At 41.8% G+C, this 26,913-nt stretch overlaps 1 protein-coding gene across 1 annotated transcript in view; it reads left to right on the top strand.

Annotated features, from left to right (window-relative positions):
• The first annotated feature begins 8,974 nt into the window (after nucleotides 1–8,974).
• The window catches only part of camkvl (CaM kinase-like vesicle-associated, like), a 37,065-nt gene continuing 19,126 nt past the window's right edge, over nucleotides 8,975–26,913 (top strand). The window contains exon 1 of the mRNA XM_076741113.1: nucleotides 8,975–9,340. The gene's annotated coding sequence lies outside the window, so the exon portion shown is untranslated. The remainder of the gene's footprint in view (nucleotides 9,341–26,913) is intronic.

Here is a 26,913-nt window from a genome sequence, read left to right as displayed (position 1 = left end):
ACAGATAAGAAGCCATTAAATCTCCGATAGACAGCCCGTCTACGCCCCCTACAGGCAGCATCCGTCATTGATGAGCGCTCAGAGGGAAAACGGACTATTTTTTTCTTTTACTAAATGCGATGTGAGTAATGTACCTCTAGGGCCCGTTCAGTAGTATTTAAGAATATGTTGTAGCTTGAAGTTGTGTTTTAAGCAGTAGACCGTGGATTCACTTGATGTCACTGCCTGTCATTGACTTTGACGTCTTTATATGTTGAAGTTTGTAGTTCAGTTATATGGAAGTGAATCTCCCTCCCTGTTCTGTATGTATGGACTTAACTGCCTTAATTGCTTGTAAAGGCCTCATGCAGGTTATTAATACTGTGAATTGATTGATTATAGCTTGTTTTGTGTGATGTTAGTTTTTCTATTGAGCGTTAGTTGATTAATGCCTGATTTGGGAGATTATTATTATTATTATTATCATCATTTCTTATTATTGTTTATGATTACACTGTGAATTATTTGATATATGATTCTTTGACTGGAATCAAGTCCAGCAAAAATTGTGTGTTTTATCTTTTGTTGTTTTGTTGTGTGTTATATTGTTTGTTTATCTGTGTCAGTGTTTAAAACGTTTTGGGTTTTTCTGAGCGGCATCTTATGTCTGAAGTTCTTAACAATGGAGTTTCTCTTTATTCATTTTTGCTCCTGCTGGTCAAAGTGGGACTCTTTCCAAGTGCATGGGGACTGAAGTCAAGAGTTTTCCAGTGGGTGGAGAAGGACATGGGGACGGTGATAGTGTTTTCACTGGTTCCCAGCACTGGTTGTGGCTGTTGAAGTCAATCGATTCGAAAGGAATCGGTGAATGGAACGTGAACGTGCGCCATAGACGCTCCGCTGTGACAACGATGAACGAGCGACTAGACCAGTGGGATTATAAGAAGAACTGGTTCATTTCACAAGCACAAATCTATTCAGAAAGAAATACTTTCAGTTTCAAACCTTTGCTAATTTTCAACACACGTCAGCGAAGTGAACGTTGAGCCAACGTAAAAGTCGTAAGGTAAATAAGGAGCTTTTTAGTGTAGCGTAGCGAATCAATGCTCATACTTACATACATATGCAGGAACACATAAGTTCAGGTCAGCTGGGAAACCCTCTCAGCTGACACACACAGCCAACTTTAGCTAAATATCTTATGTAAAGGTTGTTGTTGGTGTCGTTCAATTCACGTCAAACTATCAAAACCATGACATAAAAATACTTCATTATACTAGTAAATGTCCTAGCTGCAATTAAAGTCTTACTGAAGTAAAAGTACAGAACTATTAAAATATTGTTGAAAGTAAAAGCACCCATCATGCAGATTGGCTACTTTCAAAGTGAAATTAGAGTATTATTATTATTGCTGCATTAACATTAAGCAGCATTTTAGTTTTGGAGCTGGTCACAGGTGAAGCCAGTGATCACAGCATTACATATTTCAAAGCAGGTAAGTCCACAACAAAGCATCACAATTTCTTAACCTGCCATACCCAATATATCCCTGAGTCTAATATGATATATAAAAAGAGATTACACGTGGTGAGTGGGACAAGTGGTGATTGGCACTCCTGGTACTTGTCATTGAATTAATTACCAGTGAATCAAAATGATCGAAAAAAAATGATTGAAAATGTGGGGGGAGAGTAGTCTGAATTGGGTTCTGGAGCTGTGCTCCACCTCATACATCGCACTCATTCGCCAGCCGCGAGCGATTCCAAGTCAGTGAGCGTCACATCCACCGGTAGTGCTGAGAAGTTGCACCACCAGGCTTCTCCTGCTACAACTGCTCACATTGACCCATATTTTCTGTTCACTCGCTCACCCGCATCAGGTGACACCCTGCAAGGGCAACCATTGGCTCTTGTCTCAGACCTTCCCCGAGGTGATTGGTGGAGTGACGTACACTCAGCATGTGACCTCTACAATGAGCTTCCGCCCACGGCAGGAAGTCAGGCGACAACTGCATATAAGCAGGATAAGCATGCGAATGATATGTTTGTTGTGGTGTAGAAAATATAAAATATTGTATTTTGACGGTGAGACTGACTGTGACAAAATTCGAATTATCATTATCGTACAATTTCTCGTTTTTCATTCTCTGTAGTTTAGGTATTTCTGGATGATTCAATGCCATGGACGCCCGTGGCATGCTGGGAAATTGAACCCGTTTGTTCCGTCTCTGTCTAATCTTGCATATATCCTACATCAGCAGCGTTTTTACATGTAGCGTATTCTTCCAAAAACAGGAAACGTCTGAATATGGCGACCCTTTAGGATTACGAAGAAGCTAAATGCTTCCCTCGTTTTTATGAAACTCGCTCTACAAAGATGTCAGTTTTCCGGAAAATAATTATTTTAACGCTTTATGGTACCAGTAAAAGTGCTACAACAAAATACAAACAACATTTATAACGAGTTTACATTAAATAAAACAATTCAACACCTTTCTTCATGTTTTAACAGTTACGTTACAGATCAGTCATTCAGTCTCCCACACGCTCCCTGCTGTGACTCCATTTGACCAGTAGATGGCAGACAAACACAACCTCAAGTTACGTTCTGAGTCATAACTGGGAGGTTGTGTGGATGCATCTTTTGATGTCATCAGCTTTCCCCCCACAGGCAGCTGTAAACAGAACATTATAACTCACCTGAGCAGAAGTATTTAATAACACTCCTAGACCCCAAGGATATGTCATTAACTAAAAAAATAAAAACTCAACATGACTGGTGTAAAATGAACAGATGTCACATTTGGGCCGTTGCCCATAGGTAAGCTATTTATTGTCCTTTCACATGAAGGAACTGAGGCTGAATCGTCTCAGCTCCGTAGGCGGCAGTGAACATCCTGCTTCCTTGGTCTTACAATAAGTGTCCAAGGCAAAGTCCTCTTCATATAGAGAGACAACAGCAAAGAGTAGGTATACATGTTGTTTGACAAAGGAAAAAAGGACCGTTGTGAAAGAATAGTGGACTTGTGGTGTGTCAAGCTTTCCAATGAATGAAACTGATTGCATGAAATATATCGGACAATACGTAACAGCTGGTTTTCTGTTTGTTTTCTGCACAAACCAGTTGCTTGGACATTCGTTTTATCTGTCACTCCAGCAAAGAAAGGTAACATCTCTTGAAACTGATTACAGACCCGATGTCAGTATCTTATAAGGAAAACAAAGGCGGCATATTTTATATTGGGAGGGAGAGAGGTTTCTGGGGCTTTTTTTTTTTTTTTTTTTTTTGAGTAACCTTGGTACACCTCAGGAGGAAGAGGAAATAGTTTGACCCAAATCACCATTGGTGTCCTTGAAGGCACATTCTTATTAATAACCTCTGGAATCTGGAGACCACCTCTCCTCCTCCCCTCTCCTCGCTCTCCTCTCCGTTGTGAACTTCCCCATCCTAACTTTTATTCTACCTGCTTTTTTTCAGTTTTCATGCACCTTTCCTTTCACTCACACAGGCCCCCACAGGGCCTCAAAATCAATCTCACAGAGCTTAAAATAATCAACCTAGTTGTGGAAGAGGGCTTACCAGTAACATGTACAGTAGCTCACTTCCTCATTCCTTCCTTTGAGTGTGAGGACTGCCAGCCACCCGAGGATTCATGCAGGTTTTATTAATTTCATGTATGTGTGTAGAAAAAATTTCCTTTATTTCTCACTCATAGGAATCCCTTTATCGTATTATAGATTCTATTGTTTTATTTGTTTGTCAATGGGGTAACAAAATTGTGTCTGTATGTACTTTAAGTTAGTCAGTATATGTTGAGTAATTGCAAGTTACAAACAGGGTACCAGCTGACCTGTCTGTCCTTTCAAAACAACAAATAAAAAAACTTTATGATAAGTTTTAATATACCCTGTAACTACACAATAATTACAGCCAAATGGGACGAACAATAGAACACAATTTTACAACACAGTATGTTACCATCATTTTAGATGCATAAACATGACTCATAAAACCTGCCAATTAACTGAAAAGGGAAGGAAATAAAGGTTACTGGCGCTGCGTAATTGGTGACCCCTGTCTCAGTAAGTTGTGACCCCCAGAAATATCATCGATCACCCAGGATAAGAATAGCATCTGGAAGCTGGCCTGTGGCAAAAACTGAAAACGTCTCCTCTTCACTATTTTGGGTAATTAACAACAGAGTTCAGCGATGCGTCCAGCTGAAACTTCAAACAGTCCCTACTGCTGCCTGTTACAACCTTTAACTAATGAGTTCTCCTGCCATTTATGCTGCCACGATGAGAAAAAAAATTGGAAAACGGCAGCGTGACCCAGGTCTGGTCTAAAAGACACATTTAATGAAATACAATCCACTGAAGTCTTGCTTCTCTCCTTTGTATTCTTTCTTTCCTTTTTCATCCTAATTCCATTATGTCTGGTGAAGTTTTTTTCAGACTGCTATTGATTTTTAAAGGTATGCAAATTTTTCCCAGCGCTGAAGTCAAGGAGGCATTGCCCGCCCTACATTTCTACTCAAATATAGCTGCACCAATTAAGGCCAGCTCTCCTATGCTACATTAAGCATGTGGGAGAAATCATGTTATATTAGTGTTTTATTTATCTCCGTGTGTCGGACTGTACAGGCATGTCTGTCAGGAACTATGGTGAGGCACTGGACACTTAATTTGATTCAGCTTGACTGTGAACGTGATTGTAGAGATACCAAAAATCTGATTCATTTGTTGCCCTTTACTGGTTAAAAAAGAAATGGATCAGAGGCTTTAGTTTAGCCCTGACTGTGGGAATAAATAATCAGTCTATTTATGCTTTCATTATTCTACTTCTCTCTTTCTTCCTTCTCTATCGTCGCTGTCGGGGGAGGAGTGAAGTAATTACAACCTGCCTCTGACCCACACTGGCCTGCAGCCCACTGAGGGGGGCCAGTGGAGGGCCACAAAAAGAGAAGAAAACACAGAAAAAAAGATGCATTAAGAGATGAACTGAGGAAAACATGACAGAAAAAGAGAAAGAAGAGATAGCAGAGGGAGAGAAAAAGCAGAGCGGAGAGCATCTGAGTGAGGGATGCTGATGAGTGACAGGACGTGGTAGAGGAGGGAAGGCGAGATGAGAGGATAGGGGGCGAGCAAGATGATGGCAGTGGGAGAAAGGGAGGGTAAGCTTCCGACAAAAGGAAGTGGGAGATGATCCAGTAAAACACATGGTGAGTGAGTACATTTGTGTGTACGTGCACGCATTGCTGCACACGCTTGAGCAACAGCACGGTAAGGGAGTGCAAGCAGTAGATGGTCACAGCCCTAATAGCATTATATTACTTGATGCCAAATTTAAAATATATGCTAGAAGGCTAGATTGCAGGCTGTTCGGGATTTAATTCTAAATTAAGCCTCTAAAGAGAAAATTTGCATGTAAATCCATGTACCAAACCATTACTCTATGTATGCACAACAATTAGAAGCATTTAAATCAGAGTTAAGACAACTGAGTGGGTGATACAGTAGCTCATAGACAGAAGGGTGTTTGAGTAAGGATGATAATTATTAAATACTTCAGCTGGTTTTCTATTCAAGCCTGTGAGCTTTATAATAGCTGATGTATCTAAACTCACATACGTGCACACGCATGCAAGCATGCCAAGCGTGGCAGCAAGGGAGAGCAGAGAAAGCAGAGGAATGGAGGTAAAACAGTGTGAGCCGAGAGAGAGAGAGGGAGGGAGAGAGAGAGAGAGAGAGAGAGAGAGAGAGAGAGAGAGAGAGAGAGAGAGAGAGAGAGAGAAAGAGAGAGAGAGAGAGGGAGAGAGAGGGGAAGCAGAATGTGACAAAGTGAGTGAAGGAGAGCCAGAGCTCTGAGCCCTCCTTCTAGATGGCTGCCGGCCTTGAAGCCTGCCGGCTCCGAATGGCACATTTGGCACAGGGATGTTTGCTCTGAGTCCTCAAAGCCAAGAAGCATTTTCCTGTTATCCCAACAGCTGTGCTATCTGTTGTGCTTTAATGGCACAGTTTAGATGACCTCTCTGCCTCGCTGGAGAGCAGGTCCGGCAGCGGAGGTTCTGTCTGTACCGCTGTGCTTTCTAGCTTAGTTCTGATGCACTCATGGAGGTGAAGGTGCAGTGCTTATCATTACAACCGTAGTGACTCATGTTGATGATTCATAATGAAACACAATGGTCATCTCAAACCACTGTGCCTATCACTTATGAATTCTGCACTGATGCTCTCTTGGCCATACCCACCTGGAACCTACAACCTTGTTGAGAAGACAGTGTCATCAACTATATCTGCTACTTGATGACCACATGTTACTTCATCATTCAAAAAGCAGTGGTCGAAAAAAACAAAACACAGTACTTAAGTTCCACGACAAATCAGAGGGGACTTTTCATTTTATGTCATACGTTCATCTGACAGCTATAGTTACCAGTGACTGAACAAATTCATTTTTTTACATTAAAAAACAGATTATACGTTTAGAAAATACAACACATTGTTCAAAATGAAACCAACTTTTTGGCCTGTGAGCACCAAAGACATATTTTATTAACCATTATATAGACAGGCAGTCTGGTTGAGCAACTATACAACACAGTATAGACAGACAGGACATTCAATACATAGACAAAAAAAGAACACAGTTCATAAAACTGCCAAAATGGTTGTCAGATTTTAAATACTATAGTAAGGATATACAGGAACAGGAACACCTGACAGTACAATGCAGTCCAATACAGCCTTGGCCCTGCTTATAGGTATGAATCTTAAATACAGCATTAATTTCAGACGTCATTGTTAATCCAACTTAATGGTAATTTTTAAGGCTGTAGTCACCCCCACCCCTCCACCACAACAGAAAGTTTATGAGTCTAAATCATGTGATTACTATTTGCCAAAACATGCACAATAATTGTGGTGTAGAACCAGCAGAAACCTTCACTGATGAGACTACATGCTGATATTTCCAGTTTTCTCGTGTCTCTCTCTCTCACACACACACACGCATATTTATATGACTGCATTTTCAGCAAATGGAAGCTGCTGCAATAGACTCAAGGTCTCTTGTGAATGTCTGTGGGAACAGACTGTAAGCACCTGCACAAGAAAGAAAAACCATAATGCTACACTTTGTGTGTGTCTGTGTGTGCTCATGTATTACTGATGCTGTGGGGACATTAATGTGTGTACACAGTCACATTGTGGGGACTCGTCTTCCTTGTGTGGACAAAATGCAGGTGCCCATAATGTAAATGAGTGTGTGTGTGTGTGTGTGTGTCTGTGTGTGTGTCTGTGTCTGTGTGTCTGTGTTTGTCTGTGTGTGTGTGAAAGAACAAGTCCCCTATGTGCTGGCAATATCTCTACTGAGCTACTGAAGGAGGGATGGTACATGTGGATGCGAACCCTTGTCACCCTTGTTCATAAGAACAATGGCAGTAGCAGGGACATATCACTCCTTTCTGTTGCTGCTAAGGTCCTTCCAAAGGTGTCACCTCAGAGGCTCATGTGCAACATCGTCGAGACGATGCTGCCTGAATGGCAGTGTGGATTAAGAAGAACAGGAGCATCACTGACATGATCTTCACAGCCCAGCACCTCCAGGAAAAGTGTCGGGATCGGCACCAGAACCTGTTTGTGGCCTTTGTTGATATCTGCGACACATCCAACAGTGATGACCTACTCAGGTCCGGCTGTCCCAACGAATTTGTTAACATGACTGCTCAAGTGATGATAGGAGGACAACAAGCCCTTACTTGTTCGGTGGTGATGCAGTGGTGTCTGCTCGAGCCATTGCTCTTCAACATGTTCCTCCTGTGTGTCACCCAATACCACTACACCACTGCACCACTACGACCATACATGCCCCACCTGCAGTAGAGCTTGTGAGTCCAGGATAGGACTGTCCAGCTTTCAAAGATCTCATTGTTAAAGGAGTGGTCATCGGATTGTTTTACAAACAATGAGGAAGTGTGTGTGTGTGTGTGTGAGAGAGAGAGGGAGATTTGGAAGACTATGAGAACAGGAAAGAGATATCTGTTGCTTCCGCATCAAACTCAACTTGCTCTCTCTATCTCTCCCTCTCTCTCTGCCTCTCTCTCTCTCATCTCGCACACACACACACACACACACACACACACACACACACACACACGCACGCACACACACACACACAGAGGCACATACAGTCCACTAACAAGCATGTGCACAGGCATGCAACCTCACAGACACAGAAACCCAGTAGTTAGTTCCTGCGTCATTACAGTAGCCATCTGTCAGCATGCAGGCACACATACTCTGACTTGGCTGTGTGTATGCATCCGCCACACACACACACACACACACACACACACACGCACGCACACGCGCACACACACAAACACACACACACACACACACACTAACACACATGCACACACACGCACACACACACACACAGGGCTGCATACATTGCATATGCACAAGCATACACATTCACCCAGGAAATATCTCGCCCCGGTGACCCGTTCTGTCCTGCTCACCCTGCTAGTAGTCTGATGGATTTTGCATAAAGCATTAGATTTACGTGGATCAATTTCCTCTCCCTCTCTCATTTCTCCTTCTCTCTCCTTTCCTCTAGACTTTCTCTCCATCCCTACCCTCATGAATCTGCCTGTCTGTATCTTCCAAAGACTAATGTCATTGTCCACCAGTGTGCATCCAGTGTGTGAGATGAAATGATGAATGTTGAGGTATAATCCCACGGTTTAATCTCGACCACTCCCAATCCGCTGCCTGCACACACCGGACAGCCGGAGCACCTCTTCTGACAGACACGCAGGCAGACAGTTTTGCTTTTTTAGCACAAAAAACACATGCAGGGTTTGGAGAGGGGTGGAGGACATACATTTGGGCCTCCAGCAGCTGTTAATAATGATCTCACGTTATTCAAAGTTGCCCACCTGCTAGGCATAGAGAGAGAGAGAGAGAGAGAGACAGACAGACAGACAGACAGACAGACAGACAGAGACAGAGGGAGAGAGAGAGAGAGAGAGAGATGAAAGATTATTTATTTCTCATGGGTGGGAGACAGTGAGTGAGAGTGAGTGAGTGGGAGGGAGGGCGGCAGTCAGAAACAAGCAAACTAATTCTCACCGAAGAACAGACAGTCGTGCCACAGCGCGAGCCGCGGTTACTTCACCTCTCTGACGCTTTTTTGCACACCACCAAAGAAACGTTGTTAGCGGTTTATTGTTTTTTTTATTTTTTCCTCTCGAATCCAGGTAGCCTACCAAGTCGGACCAGAGTTTCCATTTTGGATAAGGGGGTGGGGTGGCAAACACACGCACCCACACTTCTCCAAGCCGCGACAACTCAAGGTAAGGCAGGCGAAAAGCGTGGTGAATTAATTTCGCGTGAACAACTCGATTTGATCCCCGCTGGCGGTGGAAAGCAGTCGATAAAGAGATGAAAAGAAAAGAAGAAAATACAAAAAAAAGAGAGGGGGGTGGGGGGGTGTTTTGTGCCGTGCCGCTTCTGCTGCTGATGATAATGAAGGTGATGCGCGCTGTGCGTTCACCGCGCGTAAAACAGCTGCAGTGAAAACCAACAACTGGCTCGGAGAAAGCAGGAAAAGTGTGTGGCTGCTCATCGTGCCAAAATGAAGTTAAACGAGATGCAGTCGGTTAGCCTATGGAACAACTGACTTGTTGAATTTTTGAGTGCCTCCAAATGAAGCACCACTGAAAAAGGAAAAAATAGAAAGAAAGAAAGAAAGAAAGAAAGAAAGAAAGTCCGCTGTCATCAATAGAGCGATTGGAACGAACTTATTGTGCTTTGGTGCTTTTATCCTTATTGTAGCCGAAATAGTAATTGTTTAATATTCATATTGTGGTATAACAGTGAAAAGATGGTTTTAAGATGGTGCTCACTCTGTGAGCGCGGAGCAGGTTGAAAGCTTTCTAACATTTTCTGACGCTTTTAAGGTTCCTCATCAAAGAGAATAATTTTACAATAACAGCTGCTCCGCTTAGAGTAATCATTTTGTACCATTGAGAAGCTCTCCCAACAGAAGTATTGGCTGTTTCTGTACTAGTTTGCAGTCATCTTTGAAGTAAAAGAAAAGCAAGGCGTTTACATTTTCCTCCTCACACCTTCTCCCTTCACTGTCTGTGTCTGTGAAGCTGCTATCTTTCCAGTTATTCACTTGTTAATTATGCATTAAATAGTCCAGAAGCATGGGCACACGTTACTTTTTCCATACTGGGTCAGCATATTGACTTCAGGCCTATTCTGAATCGAGGCTGGTGCTATTAGGTTTAAAGAGGGTATATGAAATAACCAATAAAACACTGAACTGCTTTGCTGTTATTGTATGTGCCGAAGAATACGTTAAGAGCGTAGCTTTAGAGGTAGAGCAGTATGAAAGTGGCAGAGGAGCTTTGAATAATTTTATATAAGCATATCATAATGGATTAACTGTTTACAAAGCCACAACACAGAGAGACTAAATGAAATGTCAATTTTCCAATGAAAGCAGAGTCCACCCCCTACTGGCCTCATTAACTTGCTTTATATGAGCTTGTGCAATTTGATAAACAAGGAGAGCAGAAGAGAGAAGAGAAAACATCACAGGAAATCTAGTGGAGGCTACTACACTACTGCACCCCAGAGAGAGACTAAAGGAGGTTGCTGAACCAAGAAAGCGAACAAAGTGGCTGCAGAAAAGAGGCTGGGGATGACAAAAGGGGGGCAGGTGATAAAAAACACTGAAAAAACATGGTTGCTCACATATTCATCTCATTTGACTTGTGAGAGCTGCTCTGTATTTCCCACCACGGTCGCTTTTAGCCTTTGGATGGTGAAGAAAAGCTCACTGTGATTTTATGTAGGTGCCAAGAACCTTCTATCAGACAACATTTCAGGTGCTGTGTCTCTCACAGTTCACACCTGTCTGCTGAGCTGTCAGCTTCACAGTATGCACTGTCACATGACGGTTTCAACCAGATCTGTCCATCTGTGTGTTACCTGTACAACTACCTACCTCCATCTCCATCTACAAGTCTCTGTCTCCCCTGCCTCTTCGTAGCCACTGTCCTTTAAGCCAACCTGTAAGCTGCAGTATTTCATGTTTGAACTCATCCCTCGAGACCTCATTTAGAGTTTGTGGAAAGGCTGCAGCCTAAAGGACAAAAGGCTTTCAAATCATTTGTGTGCTTTTTCATTGCGTACTCTGTTCATGGCAAAAATAAATAAATAAATAATATGTGCTATCCTTGGATTTCCCTGGACAAGTCAGATACCTGACAAGCTAACACACAACAGACAAACAAACAAAGCTGGTTTCAGTGATATACTGTATGTGTGTGTTCAGGTGTGTGTGCATGGGCTCTATGTTGTGTAACTTGCATTTTTTTGTGAGAATGGAGGATGCAGCTCAGGTTATAACCTTCATCTGCACTGTTAAGGCTGCTGCCATTTAAAAGTCTGGCATTCATTTTGGAGATTTTTAGCAGACTGACCTTTGATGTGCACTCAATAGTCAGAAACATTTGGAGGATGAAGTATATCAGCAGGATATTATTGGACAAAGGGATAGATAGATAGATAGATAGATAGATAGGTACTCTATGAACATTTTTGCTATGATGAACTATTGGTTTTCTTATATGAGAAAGATCTGGAACACATACAACACATGATTATTTATGAGTATGTATTTTCAGCAGATGTAAATGCAGACAAAAAGCATTTCCCAGCATTTTCTACATTACAGTAACAAATTTAGAGGACAGGAAGTTGTGACGAAGGTATTCACCCTCTCGCGTCATTATACTGATGAACAAGCTGAATCAATAGTAGGTAATTCTGCTTTCTTGCTTCTCAGTTTTATGTAGTTTTAATTTAATAGTAGGGCGTATTTATTCAGTGAATAGGAAAATGCTGACACAGTTTTAGGGTCATGTAATCAAAGATCTATAAGTGCCTGGTTTCTATGTACATGTTCACATTTCTATGGTTTGAACTCAATTAAATGGAAGAGTGAGTTTGACTGCTTACACCAGCGTCTCAGTAGGACTTCTATCGATCATTAAACAGTACATCAAGGGTGATGAATGTAGTTATTACAACACTGATCCAATACAAATCGGTTTCAAGTAATGCCTTGAAAATGGAGTAGCGGAAGAAAGGATGAGGATGGAAGGGACGAGTGATGCTCATGTTTACAGTAACATTGCTGGTATCGATCAGCCCACATATTTCTCTGAGTTGACTCACCACAGTCTGAACTGAGAGGTTGAAGGAAATGTAGGAATGCAGGAAAACCTGAAATATAAAAAACTTTAATATTACGTATCGATTGCCAAATGGAAATTGGTCAGTTCTTGGAAGAAAGAGCACAGCATGGCTGGTCCAGGCCCGCTGGATAAAGGCCATTTTTACAGATTATGATTTCATCAATAGGAAATCTAATACCAGGTTTGTGTAGATGCTGGTGCAATGCGGGCATCAATATCCCATTATATTATAATGGTATATCACAATAGCTGATAACAGTGGATGTAGTAAATGGCCTCTGATTCTTGTCTGGTTGAGTGTGAATGTTTCCTGCTCAGATAATGCTGCTGAGACACAGGGAGCAGAACCCCAGTCTTTGCTGCAATCTGCACCACCACCACAGCAGCCAAGTTAGGTTACAGATGGTAGTAGTAGGAGATTAGCAGGTGCATCAATCCATCAACATCATTTTTCGAACCCTCTGTGTAATGTAAAACAGCAGTCGCTTCCTGCCACCTGATTTGGTGGCCGGTAATGATCCTTATGTGTCCCAGAGGCTTGGAGATAATGCTGTTGTCGAGAAGGATTGAGCAACATTGGCCAAGCTGGAAAAGGTAGTGGTTAGGCAGTGTAGCCGGCAGTGCCAGAGTAGAAAATCAAATGCTCCTTGCTTATTTCTGCACACATGCCACTTATGTTACATAAGGATGAGCTTCAGGATAAACTGCACACACAGCATATGTTTGTTTATTTTTTCCCTTAACTGAGTTTGGTGCCAGAGGTTTCTCATGTCCTGCCCTTCTTGCTCATCTTCTGCCTTCTTGCTCTCACACTCTCCCACCTCATCTGCTGCCTCCCTCATCCAGCTGAGCCTTCTGTCCCCTACTGAACCCCCAAAGTGCTTTCTGTATCTATGAATCCATCTGTCTATCCATAGTGTGTAATCTTGATATGATCCATGAGAATCATGGATCATATCAAGAGATAGCACCACACCAAGAGTAACAAGAGTAAAAGCTTAAGTTAGCATCTCTAACATTCAAAATTTTATGTATCTCATTCCCCTCCCCAATATATTATTATAGTGCATTGTGCAAAATGAAAAAGCCATTTCATACTCTTGTTTTCCTGAGATTGCTGTGTGTGGTGTAATTGACCAGATGATCATTATATCAGAAGGATGTTTCAAATGACTTGAATAAACATAATGAACGGCCTGGAAAATGAACATGCGTCTATTTAGACATTTGGTTAAATTCAATAATACCATTCAATAACTCCCACTACAGAAGCCTGGAAGAGTAATTTATAAAAATATTTTCCAAGTGCGTGATGTTGCCAAAAGAAAATTTTACCATCTATCATCTCGGACACTGAAGTTATGTTGAAAACACTGGATAGCAGTAGCAGAGCTAGCCTATAGGAGGTACATGGGGACATTTCTGGAAGATACCTGGATAGTAACAGAAATAGCTATCATTTCCAGCCACAGCAAAAAAGAAAGACATACTGCTCTGTTTTTCTTTGCGGCAGCCTTACCTTCCATTCAATCACATTGCCAGCAATTAGATGATAACAGTTTAGCTCATGGAAGCTAGCCGTTGTAACTGAAAGAAACAATGAATAACCCAGCTTGTCACCAACAATGACTGCTGGGTAAGTGTTTTGGTAGCTGTTTTAATATTCTTTTTTAATCCAATTGCTAGTAATTAATTGTAGGACTAAGTAGCAAGCTGCTAATCTACAGTGTGTAATTAGCAGAGCTAACATAGCAGCTTCGATGTCAAATGTTTGGCTTGACCTTCAGCTACACAAAAGTACAGGCTTAGCCATTGTATAGTTGTATGGTAATTAGAGGCTATACAATATTGCATTGTACATGTGTAAGCCAGACTCTTGCTGGTTGTTGAACTTTCCCAGCATTACACAAAACAATATTACATCTAAAGCTACAAAAACTGCAAAGCATTTAAAATGGCAGGAGTCCCATGGTGAGGTCACTGCCAAAATTTCATCCACTGATCCTTGGGCCAGGGATCTGTTCACCAAATTTCCAGCCAAATTCACTTGTAACTTTTTGAAATATTTTGCAGACAGAGAGACAAGGATGGGAGAGCACATGCACCAACCAACTTCACTGGCAGAGGTAACAAAAGAACCTCAGCATGTGTTAGCCTACTACACCAACACACAGAGACATGAGCAGCTCTCTCACACACAAACACACTCACAAGTGTGTTGTTTTTTTTTTTTACTTGTACTGTTACAGTGGGACAATAAATACCAGAGCCAACTGCAGAGAAACCACAAAACTACAAACTCTGATTAAAGCAATGAATCAAATTCTACCAATGAGAGCAACATGTACCAACACAACAACACAGCCAGGGAGGGATTAAACTCATGAAATCCTCATGAAATCTACATCATCGCAGCTCAACATCAGGCCAGGATAAGATGGGTCATCACAAAGCGCTGCATACACATGGGTACACGCTCACAGAAATGCAACCACAATTTACTGTAATGTAAAGTGAGATGTGCTGAGTTAGAGACCCACAGCGTTGGGATGCTGTGTAAAATATGAGGAAAAAACAGAATGCAATCATTTGTACATGAACTGTGTAGGAAGTGTCCACGTACCAATGTAGTAATATGCTTTATACATACATGTGTTGCACAAAGTGGTGAACCTCGCCCCGCCCTTGCTTGTGAACAAATAAGTCTTTTGAGGATGCCCCTTTCACACCCATTCATGATACTATCACCTGTTACCAATGAACCTGTTTACCTGTGGATTAGCAAATGATCATATTCTGTTTTATTTATGTTTTACAGAGCATCCCAGCTTTTGCTGGGGTTGTATTAAGAAAATCTGTTAGGTTTCTAATCATTGCTATGCAAATTAATGTTTTATTTTCGAGGGAGTGAATGAAGAAAGCAAATGTCAGTGAAATCCCCACGATATTGTATATATTATTCTACCCCCTTGAAAGGTTGTAGCACATAAATAACACATTGAAAAGACTTGTTTCCAATTTATGGTGTGGTTCTGTGTTCACATATGTAGCTTCATTTTACATTCATGAAGTATATTTCTCCCCAGCTGATAGCAGCACATCTAATTTACACTGAATTTCTTTCCAGCATTTCAAAAGTTCACTTAAAATTACCTTGACAGCCGGATAAGAAAACATAGTTATTGATTGCTGACCTTTGCTCAATAGTGTCTGACTTCTGCTCTAAAACCTACAGAGCAGAAGAGTTGAAAAGACGGCAAAGATATTCTTCCAAAGCCAGGAAGAGGCTATTGAGAAAGCTTAATTGTAAAGATAAAAAAAGGGTTTTTTCCGCGCTTGTAGGATACCGAATTAACCAGTAATCGAGTATACCTTGAAAGTACTCTAAATATGCGCAAGTAAAAAAACACTGAATTACTAATGAGTTATCCGTGAGTTATCTCCATGGCTCTCTGGTGTTGAAGGCAGGAGACAGAGGGAGCAGAAGTGACAGAGAATCATGGAGGGGATAGAAAGAACTGATAGATTAGAGGGGAAAAGAGCAATGGAGATCGAGAGACTTCATTAAAGTTGTATTCATTACCAGAGCTGTATATGTCTTCTCTGTCTCCATGTCATCATCTGTCATTTCTCCATATCCTCTTTTTCTCCTTCTCCTTCCCTTTTTCCGTTTCAGCTTCATCTCTTAGAGTCTCTGTCTCTTTCTGTCACCTTTCCTTTTCCTCTCAGACCATCTCTCACTTCCCTGTGCCCCTGTCTGTCGTCTTTTTCCACCTCTCCTATTTATCTCTGTCATTAGACTGTTGTGTGAAGGACTGCAGTGGCCTTTTGTGAGACAGGGATTAGGAACAGAGAGAGGAGACAGTGAAACCATCCTGACGTAGTTTTCCTTCCTCAAAATAGCCCTCTGAAGGCACATCACCTTACTCTAACATACTCCACCTGGCTCAAGTTCACATCATCTGAGTCCACTCACCTATTAATGGGGGTTTTTCCTCATGCTGGTCCAGACTGAACAGAGCTAAACTCAGAACAGTAGCCATGCTTACTCACCGTTTCTTTGAGTTCAGCAACAAAGTCAAAACTGGGCTACAATCTGGGCCAGCATACAGGAGCTAGGACACAGATCAGAAAATGACATAAAAAGGTACACATGAAACCCAAAAAATACTATTTACACAACTGAATCTAATCCTGTTTACTATTACGCTGAGAAAGGTAAAAAAAAAAAAAAATGGCAGGACAAAAGTAATTATAACTTAAGTATCAAGGCTATCGTTATGAGTAGCAGTCAGTTATTGCTTGCTTGGTATATTTGTCATTGGGATTTATGATTTGTTCTTCCTCCACGAGCCCCGGCCACATCACCCCTTACGTAACACCCCAAGCTGTTATAAAGATGGATCCAACAAGCCAGTGCTTTATCAGTCCTTCAACTGTGGCTCCCCATCCAATCATAACGATGGCTGCCAAAACTACTACCTCTCATCTTCTGGTAGCCGGTCCCCCTGAATAGCGATATACTGTAGCTAAGGCAAGCTAAGGACAGCTGCAGCACGACACTTTTTAATTGAAAACAATTATGGTGGAGACTTTGCACCAGAGGGAATGGTTAGTGTAGAGGGAGACAGATACAGGCAATTAAACATACTGGGAAAATGAGGTACATTTGCAATGCATTTTTCATTCTACTAGCAGGGAAGCGAGTGTCTCGGCTTCCTCCACTTTGGTTGAATGTATGGATGGTTGAAGAGATGAATATACTCCTTGCTTTTGTGGTGCTGCTTCGAGAAGCAAAGACAGAAATAGGAATCAGGAAGAGTTTCTAGGCTGTTGAGAGTTCAGCAGCTGAAACTCCCTGCCCGCTCTATAGCAAAGACAACCACAGAGAGGAGATATGAGGGTGGGGAGGAGAAAAAGAGGTCGGATCTGATCCGGATTTATTGGCTCAGCTGGTCATAAAGGAGGCTTTATCCTCACATTGCATTATGCAAGCCAAGATCTCTGCTAGCTACAGGTGAACGATGACTGCTGCAGACTCTCGCAGTCTCTCTGTCTCTCTCTCATCTTCTTCCTCCCTCCTTCCTCTCTGTGTGTTTCTCCCTCGCTCAGGATGGATGAGTTTAATACCAAGGTGGTTAGAGACAAAGGCAGATTTCCTCGCTGAAGTGCATTCTTTGCTCTGTCTGACTCGTGGAATAAAAATCAAGCCTCTCCTCCTCTGATCTCACCACATCGGCTCCATTTCTTCACCCTTTAGTCTTTGCCTTTTCTTTATTTCCCCTCTGCTCCTCCCTGCTCTCTTCTACTTCTCTCTTTGTCACTCTGTACCATTAGGCATCGCATTGACTGCTTAAATGCATATAGCCATCTCTGAGAGACAACCAGGTTTTGAAAGGTATTGACACTAATAGGTGTGCTGAGTCTTACTGACTTTCACTCAGTCCTTCACTTTCAGCCAGATGCTTGGACATAGAGTACCGTCCCAGCCTTGGCACACCAGGTAGGATCTAAAAATGCTTCCAAGACAGACAATGTGATCATTTCTGAAAATCCCCTTTTGTGAAAATACCAAAATAGATCTACCATCTGGTGCATCACGAAGCACAAACTCATAAGTTTACAGTTTCATTGACGACAAATCGGTAACATGCAACTCAAGCTCTTATTCCAGTAAAATTGCCCTTTGTAATTGATATATGCACATGTTCAAACACTAGTAGTTGGATAATTGAATATGTCAGCATGCTTGATGGATTATCCGCTCAGTAAATTCAAAACCCTCAGAAATAGTGACAGGTGGTCTATATACTTGCCTCCGACGAGACGTGGTACTGAGAAGCTGCGAAACAAGTGTCATTTAGGGAACAGGATTATGTGGGGTTGGAGGAGATAACCGTTCCAGTCTACCACGTCAAAAAAAGAGCCAAAAGCAACAGCAAGAAAAAAAAAATGGTGAGAAAAGCAGCTAAATAGGAGAAAAGCTAGAGCATGCTCTGCCTTTGCTCTGACCTGGTTCCAGTTAATCCGCCTACTTTACACGATGAACATTACCTCCACACTGTATTTATAGAGCCTTTTGGTGTGTGTTTGTGTGTGTAAGCCGGTGTGTATATGAATGTGATTTTTTTTTTATGTGTGGCTATGATTGTAGAGTAAATGCAGTTAGTCCATGTCATATAGGGCCAGGGGGTCCGATAGGACAGTTTGAGGACATGAACGACCCATGTTTAAACCCCTGTTTGCAACAAGCGGTAATCCGTCAGGCTGGATGTTGGAGCCATTGTGGAAGCACCACAGGATACAGCTCCTCTGATAGTTACGAGATGCTCTAAAGCTCTAAATTGAAATTACTTATAAAATCTTCAACTTCTTTCTTGAAACACAATGTCAGTAATTTACTGCATACTATGTCAATATGTCATTAGTGCTTACAGAATATATTAAGCTTTAAAGCGGGGGAATGCTTCGGGACATTTGCTGTGTGACATTCAGAAAAGTGTCAATCACATACTTACACATGCCTGGTGGATTACTTTGTAAAGTGAACGGAGTATTTCTGCTGTTTACTTTGCAATCTTTGCAACATAAATTAAAGTAATTGCCTCCGTGATCATTTTCCAGAGTTGTAAAATTAAGTCTGTCTTTGGCATCTGCTAAGCCTTTAAACCCATTAATCTATTGCTCAAACTGGACTTCCTGAGTCAGATTTTCAGTGTTTCACTTGAACCTGAAGCAACAGGCCCCCCACCAGTGCAGCCCCCTGAGCTATTTAATGCATTTTGATGTCAATGTCTGCTTATCCTATCACACTCAGTGGACAGTGTACTGCGACCTGGATTACATTTTTTTTTATTAACATACGGAAAGATTTATGTATAATATCTGCAAACTGTTTACTGTCAATATGTTTAATTTGTTTTCTCCACAACATCCACTCTTTGGCAAGTAAAGCATGATTGATGTTTTCACTGTTCAGTTTTGGGACCTAGTTTGGGTTAGGGAACGTGTGTTTTCTTGGTTCCATTTTTAACAAGACTAGCCATGTTAGCGGCTCAGTAAGGCTGTACAATGGTACAGCAGTACTTTGAGCTAAATGCTAACATCAGCCAGCTAACTTTAGTGAATTAGCACTAAACACAAAGTACAGCTGAGACTGTCGAGAATGCCATTAGTTTTGCAGGTATTTAAGTATTGGAGAAATTGAAATTTTGACCTGATGGTGACACTAGATAAAAAAAATGAAGTGAGCAGCAAAGTTGTTCCAGTTTGTCCTGAGCCGGACATGAATGTGTGCACTAAATTTCATGGTAATCCATCCAATAGTATTCAAGACATTTCACTGAAAACCGCAGTTACCTCCCTGTGACATCTGCACAAAATGTCAGTAATTGAAAGAAAGTACTTCCCTGCATTTAGCAAAGCCAATGAGTTCTATATAAATCCAGTTGCCCAGTTTCTGAATTAACTTTTTTTTTTTTGCTTGAGGACCTGCAAGCCGCAGCCCCATGGACACTGAACTGTAGTAACATATGCGCTATTGATTCTCAAAGGAGCCAGTTAAAATAAAATTTTTATTTCATGACCAGAAATTCATCTTATTATTATTTGATAACCAGAGACTGCTTTCTCCTCTACTGAAATAGTATCCCAGTAGCAAATTCTACATAAGCTCACCTCCAGCAAGCTCCACAGGTATACTGGATGCTATAAGGTGTGAGCGCTATACCCACACACTGTTTAAAAATAGAGAGGGCCTTGACAGTCCTACACGAAGCTTCACAGCACAGACCTTTCTGTTGAAATGGTCTCTAGCCTTATGACTCTTATCCAAAACTTCAATCGCTACTCCTTTCTCCTCCTCTTCTCTGCTCCTCCTCCCTTCTCTTCCTCTCTTCTCTTCCTCCAGGGAGGGGATTTTGCTTCTATAAGTCTTCTATCACACTGAATATTTCACAAAAGCCCTTTTTCTCTGAGCACACAAACACACATCGCCGACTTTCTCACGGAAGTGTTCTCACTTTCATTCCCTCACGCTCTTCACATCTGTCATCTTCCATGGTTTGTCTCTGTCTTTCATTCTTCCTTTTTCTTGGCATCTTTATCTCAATCTTATTTTCTCCTCTGAATGTTCCTCATTGTCTGGCACCAGTGCTCACTCTTCATTGCTCTTCGCTTTGCTCTCCCCTTCTGACTTGCTCTCACCCTCTTTGCTCCTTCCACTCTCATTTTTAATACACATCTCCTACACTGATGTCCTTACATCTACCCTCTTATGACTTTTCCAGGAATGCATTTGAAATATATATGCCTTAAAAGGATTTAATACTAATCGATACTATCTCTGCTTGGCCTCTAGGCTATCTTCCTGCATTATGTATAATGTATAAAGCGCACACTGACGACACAGATAGCGATTGGTTGTCAGGTCAGTTCAGCCACTTTGTTGTAAATGAATTGTGTCATGGTTAACTTCAGTGGTCATTAAGGTTGATCTAAAGGTTCCACAGCTGTTACTGTACACTGTTGAAGTAGCTTTTATCCAGGATTAGCTGCATGAACATGTGGTTTTGGCTGTAGGTCCAAGACTTTTCATTTGCACTAGCTATTATAACACTGCATATTTTAATGAAAAGCTGTTGTAGTTAGAGGTGAACAGCAGAATCATCAGATGGGTGGAGTCCATTTTGACTGATAGATCTCAACTATTCTTACCAACCCTGTAAAACAAATGCAGCACATCCTCATACCTAAACGACTGAATGCATGTTTCCCAAAACAATATATATGACTGTTGGACACGACAACAGTGGTCTTTTTCCAGACCAGACCTTCGTCTTTACGTCATTAGCACTGTGAAATGGTCCTAGTTTGCTTAGGTTTAGGCACCAAAACCACTTGGTTAGGTTTAGGAAAGATCATGGGTTAAAATAAGTGTGTTGTTGTAATGTACGTGATGTAACTTAAAGTGGGTCAACTTTGACTTTCAGCTGTAAATGGGACACAAATAACGCTTCATTGAGTTGAGTTTTGTAATATATGCTTATTCTGAATTTTGATACCAGCAGCACAAGACAAAACCAGCAAAAGTTGTGGAATGCTCCAAAAACACCTGTTTGGAACATTCCACAGGTAATCAGGTCCATTGGTAACAGGTGATAGTATCTTGATTGGGTATGACAGCGGCATCCTCGAAAAGCTCAGTCTTTGGAGGGATTGAAGGATTGTATGAAGGATATTAGTACATGGGAACACTTTACAAAGCCCTTGTTGGAAAACACAGTTTGTTTTCAAGTGATTGCATTTTGGGTTTATTTACATCTTACGCAGCATCAGCATGTACTTGAAAAGTCGACCTTTACGGTTGTTGCAGGGATGAGAACAGGCTCTGATATGAGGTGTGCATCACTTGCATTGTACTTAATTCTTGATTACTGGTGATGTTTTTGTGGAGCACTTTCTCTGTAAATGTCTGTCTTTAATTGTAATGTCTCCTCTGTTGTGGTTGTATTTGTCTAACAAAAGGACAATAAACTGTTATGACCACAACTGAGATCCAAGTGCAAGACACAGATGAGAGGTGGCTTTGGTGATAAAAGAGTTACTTTATTTTAACCAAGAATACCAATGGGGCTGATGGTGGGGAATGAGGTCCAGATGCAGCTAATGGAGGGTGGGAGTGATGAGGGGAATCATAGCTGGCAGAGATGGCATGCAGAGTTGGAGGTTGGAGGCAAGACACAAGGAGAAATTAGTGAGTCTGTAAACTAGCTTTGGCCTTGATGTGTGCACACTGTAGAGGTGAAACAACACTCTGGCAAAGAGCGGCTGAAGAACTGGGGTAGATATGCTGCAGGCTGATTGGCTGATGGGAGGCAGGTGTGCAGACTGGGTGGAGTGATGAGCTGATTGCAGACAGGTGCATCCCATGACCAGAGCCAGGAAGGAGGACCACACCCACATCAACACACACAGACAAGATATGAACAAAGAAAGTTACAGACAGGGGAGCGCTGGGAACACAGGGGAAGATGGGCATCTTCAGGGGATACAGCCATGGCTGTAACACTAACGAATTAACTAACTGGTCAGATAATCAGAAATTTTGTCAGCTGATGCAACTTTTCATATGAGTCCATTCTTAATGTTAAATGAGTCAGTGCATCAATGAAACTATATACAAATTTTACTCATCTATGAATTATTTATGTGATATGCAGGATAAGTCTATATTACAGCCTTTGTGTGTGCGTGTGTGTGTGTGTGTGTGTGTGTGTGTGTGTGTGTGTGTGTGTGTGTGTGCGCATTTGTCTTGTTGATTCATCCCCTAGAGTTTTAATAATGTCCCTTTTGTCTCAAAATTAGATTCTTCATTTTATCATCATTGTTAGTCAAAGCTTGCTTTACTGTTTGCGTTTTGCGGCGCCTCTGAGGCTGTAATCCAGACACAGTCGCTTCTCTAAAACTCTCCCAAACTATTTCGAGGCCTCTCATATTGAAGACAGGTATGCTTCTGACCATGACAACTAGACATCTATTTCCCGTCAACTCCTTCCATTCATCATCTTTCTCTGATTGTGATGGCAAGATAGTTGTACAATGCAGCTGGACACATTGAACAGAAGTCCCGTTAGAGCATTTGGTTAGTATTTTATACATAGATACCACACAACAGCATACTGTTAAAGTACACTACAGCTCAGAGTGCACAGGGGCCTGCAGGAGCCCCAGGCTAATTACACCACAGTCTACACTCACTGGGCACCTACTGAGCCTGTAAGACTGAATGGGGACTGTGAAATTATATTGTCAGCCACATTTTTGTCTATTTGAGGAGTGATGAAGAGATAGAGACTACCCACCAAGCAGCATCAATACATTCCTGTTTCTCTGAGGTGGAATACACTCCCGCCACATTTTGACATTTTGGAAACTCAAACACAGAGGATAGATTTTAACTTTGGTGTAACACGTTGAAAAAATGAAGAGGACCAGTGGCCACAAGTTGGAATTAACCAACAGGGATATGATAAACACAAGACTGTACATATAATCTAATATGACCCAGAACCATCCTTTTGGAAGTGTAATGGTGCTCCATGATAGTGACTTAAAATTAAAAGTCCTTTTCGTATGTGATTACATTGTTCTGTCTGCCCTCTGGAGTGCCAAAATAAAAGTGAAGCCAGCGTTCCCTCGTTTCTATTGTTTATCAATTTGTAAAATCAGAACCTAAATACTTCCTCATATAATTTTGCCACAGTGTTCAAAGCTGTTTAATGTGGTCCCTTATCAAGCTGTAATGTCATGTCAAAGGTCTTCTCTTCTCAGATCGACACTGAACTTCCTTCCCTCATCATGCGTTGCTTTCTGCACAAATTAGACCACGGCTCTCTCTCTGGATGAAACTGCAAATCCATGATAGGAAGCAGCTATGAGTTGACCACTTATGCAAAACAGTGGTTGGAAAGTAATTCTCTGACCTGTGTGTGTGTTTGTGTATCTGTGTGGGGAGGCGCCATCTGTGTGTGATTACGTGTGTGTGCTGCTGACATGCCCAAACTGGATCATACCCAACAGCAATTATTCCATCCTCCTCCTCTTCTGTGCAGCTCCATCTCTCTCTTTTCAGTCTTTATCATCTTTTTTGTCCCATCTCCTAACCTTCCCTTTCTCTGTCTCTCCCACTCTAACTTTCCCATGAGGCCAAATGACCTAATTTTCATCTTAAGACTGCTTGGGCAGGCTTGTTTTCACCACACACACAAGCATGCACACGCACAGGTGCTAGTGCAGAAGTAGCACGATTTGCAGCAGTAAGGGCCACATTGTGAGCATCTCTCTAAATGCCTGTAATGTAATGAAAGTGTGGCTTTTGCTCTTTCTGCTTGACACAGACTTGAGCAGACATGGGAGCACCTACGATAATCTGTTATGACGTCTACTATACACATGTATATATGTAACATGTACATGTGTTTATAATGGTGACAGCTGTGTCCTTTGTCCCTGCGATGCTTATGGTTCCCTTTTTTTAGAACAGAAGTGTGTGTGTGTAAAGCAGAAGCCTTCAGGGTTCAGGGTTCAGATTACTGCAGATGTGACATGGTAAAACAACCACCTCTCACAAACTGGCAATCTCAAACCTCACATAGCAGAGCCGTGCTTCATACCCCTGAAATGCGGGCGGCTCATGGGAAGATGATTATAATGAGCAGCCAAATTATGCTGAAAGAAAAAAAAAACACAGCTGTATTGTTAGAGGTCGCTTCAGGTTGAAATACCCAACTTTGAAAATTCAATTATCCGACAGCCTTCAAATTCAATCTGGAGAGAAATAATTCCTTGTATATGCGCTTCCAAAGATGAATTAGCAACCATTTTCAAGCATTCAGTGAGCACATATTATGCAGAATACTGCAGCTTAGTCTCAACATCTACCAAAGGATAAACGGCATTTACTCTGACAAAATGGTTCCTGGAACGAAATCCACATTCACAGGTATATGTCGTGCAACAGGTAGTGTTGAAAAACACAGAGCACCCAAACACTTGACAATCTTTGCTTGCTGTTCTATAAAACAGAGGAAACAGTGGCCAGGATGCAGTTCTGCAAGTGTTTTTTTTATTATTTTCTTTTCTTGTCTTGCGTGTGATGTGATGCAGTTCAGGCTCACAAAATGTTGTCCTCCACATTCCCTGCTGAAGTTTTTTATTGACGGAGGTCTGCCTCAACACAGTCAATAAAAATGTCTGCGCACCTGTATGAGAGAGATGGGTATGCTGAAGGACAAGCGGGAATGGACAAAAACAAAATTTGAACTAGTGCACTTATGTTGGCATTTAGGGACATTTACGTTGCTTCTCAGGCAGCGGAGGTGTAACATACAGATTCAGCAAAGGTAGAGAGAGGTTTATTTTGAGGAGGAAGTGAAAGAATGGAGTAAAAGAGGTGGAGATGGTGGAGTTTTCTTTGCTGCTGATTACCTAGACATTCCGGCTGAGGAGAAACAGTGCTAGAGGGTTATATGACAGAGCGTCAGGAACTGTGAAAGCTTGTGTCTGTGTGTGCATCTGCATGTGTCTCTCACTCTGTTTACGTGTGGATTTGTGTGCGTGTGTGCATACACACCGAGGTGTGGATTGAACCTCTCAATTGAAGTCAGGGTTTTTGGAGAGGCACTCTCTGCGGTGTGTGTAAGGGCCATGTTTGGCGACAAAAGGAATAAATTAATTCAGTCGTGATCAATGGAGATACACACACACACACATACACAAATTCATGTATGCACACATACACACACACACACACACAGAAATGGATGCTGGGAAAGAAGGTTTTACAGTTTAATTTATTCCCCAGAGAGGGCAGACCTAACAATGAGACCAGTGGCTAAACACATGTACGTGTGCATTTAAATGTGCACCCGTGTGTGAGTGTGTGTGTAGGTGGATCGTGGGTAGGCGCATTAGTGCATCTGTATGTGTTTGACAGAGAAAGTGAACAAAGGTGTGTGTGTGTGTGTGTGTGTGTGTGTGTGTGTGTGTGTGTGTAAATGAGAGAGAGAGAGAGTGCTCTCTCCACATGAGTATTTCTCAATCATCCAAAAGTGGATGAAGTGTAACCAAAAGTGCCCCCATAACACACACACGCAAATTAAGTTGGTGGGTAAAAGTAGCATCAGCTCGTGGTCCTGAGGGGAGTTACATTTTAAGTCATTGATACATTGTGTGTTTGTCTAGTATGTGTGAGTGTGTGTGTGCGCACAGCTCTTCAACCTCTGTGCTGCAGATTTCTGAGAGAGAAAAACCACTTGACAGCAAATGTTGTTTATCTCCACTGACCCCCCCAGTCACAAACGCACATATATAATACACACACACACACACACACACACACTAGACACAGCCATCAGCTTTCCACATTTCTTCCCCTGAGTATCTTGTAACTTCTCACACATTAGCCACATTTGCTCCTTCTTTCCATCCTTTCGTCTAATCTCTCATGCCTGCCGAAAGCCTTCATGTTGCATCCTGCGAGGTGTGTGTGCGTGTGACGGGGCTGACAGGAGTCGTTCAATTCAGCGGTTTTATGTTTGACACGTGAGCCACGTGTGACATGGTCGTGTTTGCCTGGCATGGCAATTCTTTCTGCACCACAAACTTTTCGCATGAAGTCTGTTTTTCCCAATCTGCATGCATGAGTGATGCGTGAAATACAGTTTTGTTTTTTTTCCTTGTGAACATTGTGTAAATAGAAGATTCATAGACAATAAAGACATTTGAGAGAGAGCAGCACTGTTTTCCTCGCACTTAAAGACGCTGTAGAGATACATCAGGATGAAGAACAAGGTTTAGGAACAGTGAGACAGTATCTGTGGCTGCAGAGTTTGGATTGTCTTCTGGTTTTAAATGAGCTACAACTGCAAATGGAATATGACAACAACAACAACAACATCTGACTTTCTGTTTTCAAATGACTGCAGGGGTGTGTAACATTGATTTTCGATAGATGGTCAGAATTACTACCTGTTGTCCAGGGATAATGGTAATTTCTAAGTTGCTGCTCTGATATTCTTGATCGATCACGGTTTTCTGTTTGTACAATTGTCTTGAGACACATAAACTGATGTATGGGCAAGAGATCCAAGAGG

Source organism: Chaetodon auriga, chromosome 10 (assembly GCF_051107435.1).
Source record: "Chaetodon auriga isolate fChaAug3 chromosome 10, fChaAug3.hap1, whole genome shotgun sequence".
Taxonomy (NCBI): domain Eukaryota; kingdom Metazoa; phylum Chordata; class Actinopteri; order Chaetodontiformes; family Chaetodontidae; genus Chaetodon; species Chaetodon auriga.
The sequence above is the reverse complement of the archived record's forward strand: the minus strand, read 5'-3'. Positions and strand labels throughout refer to the sequence as shown.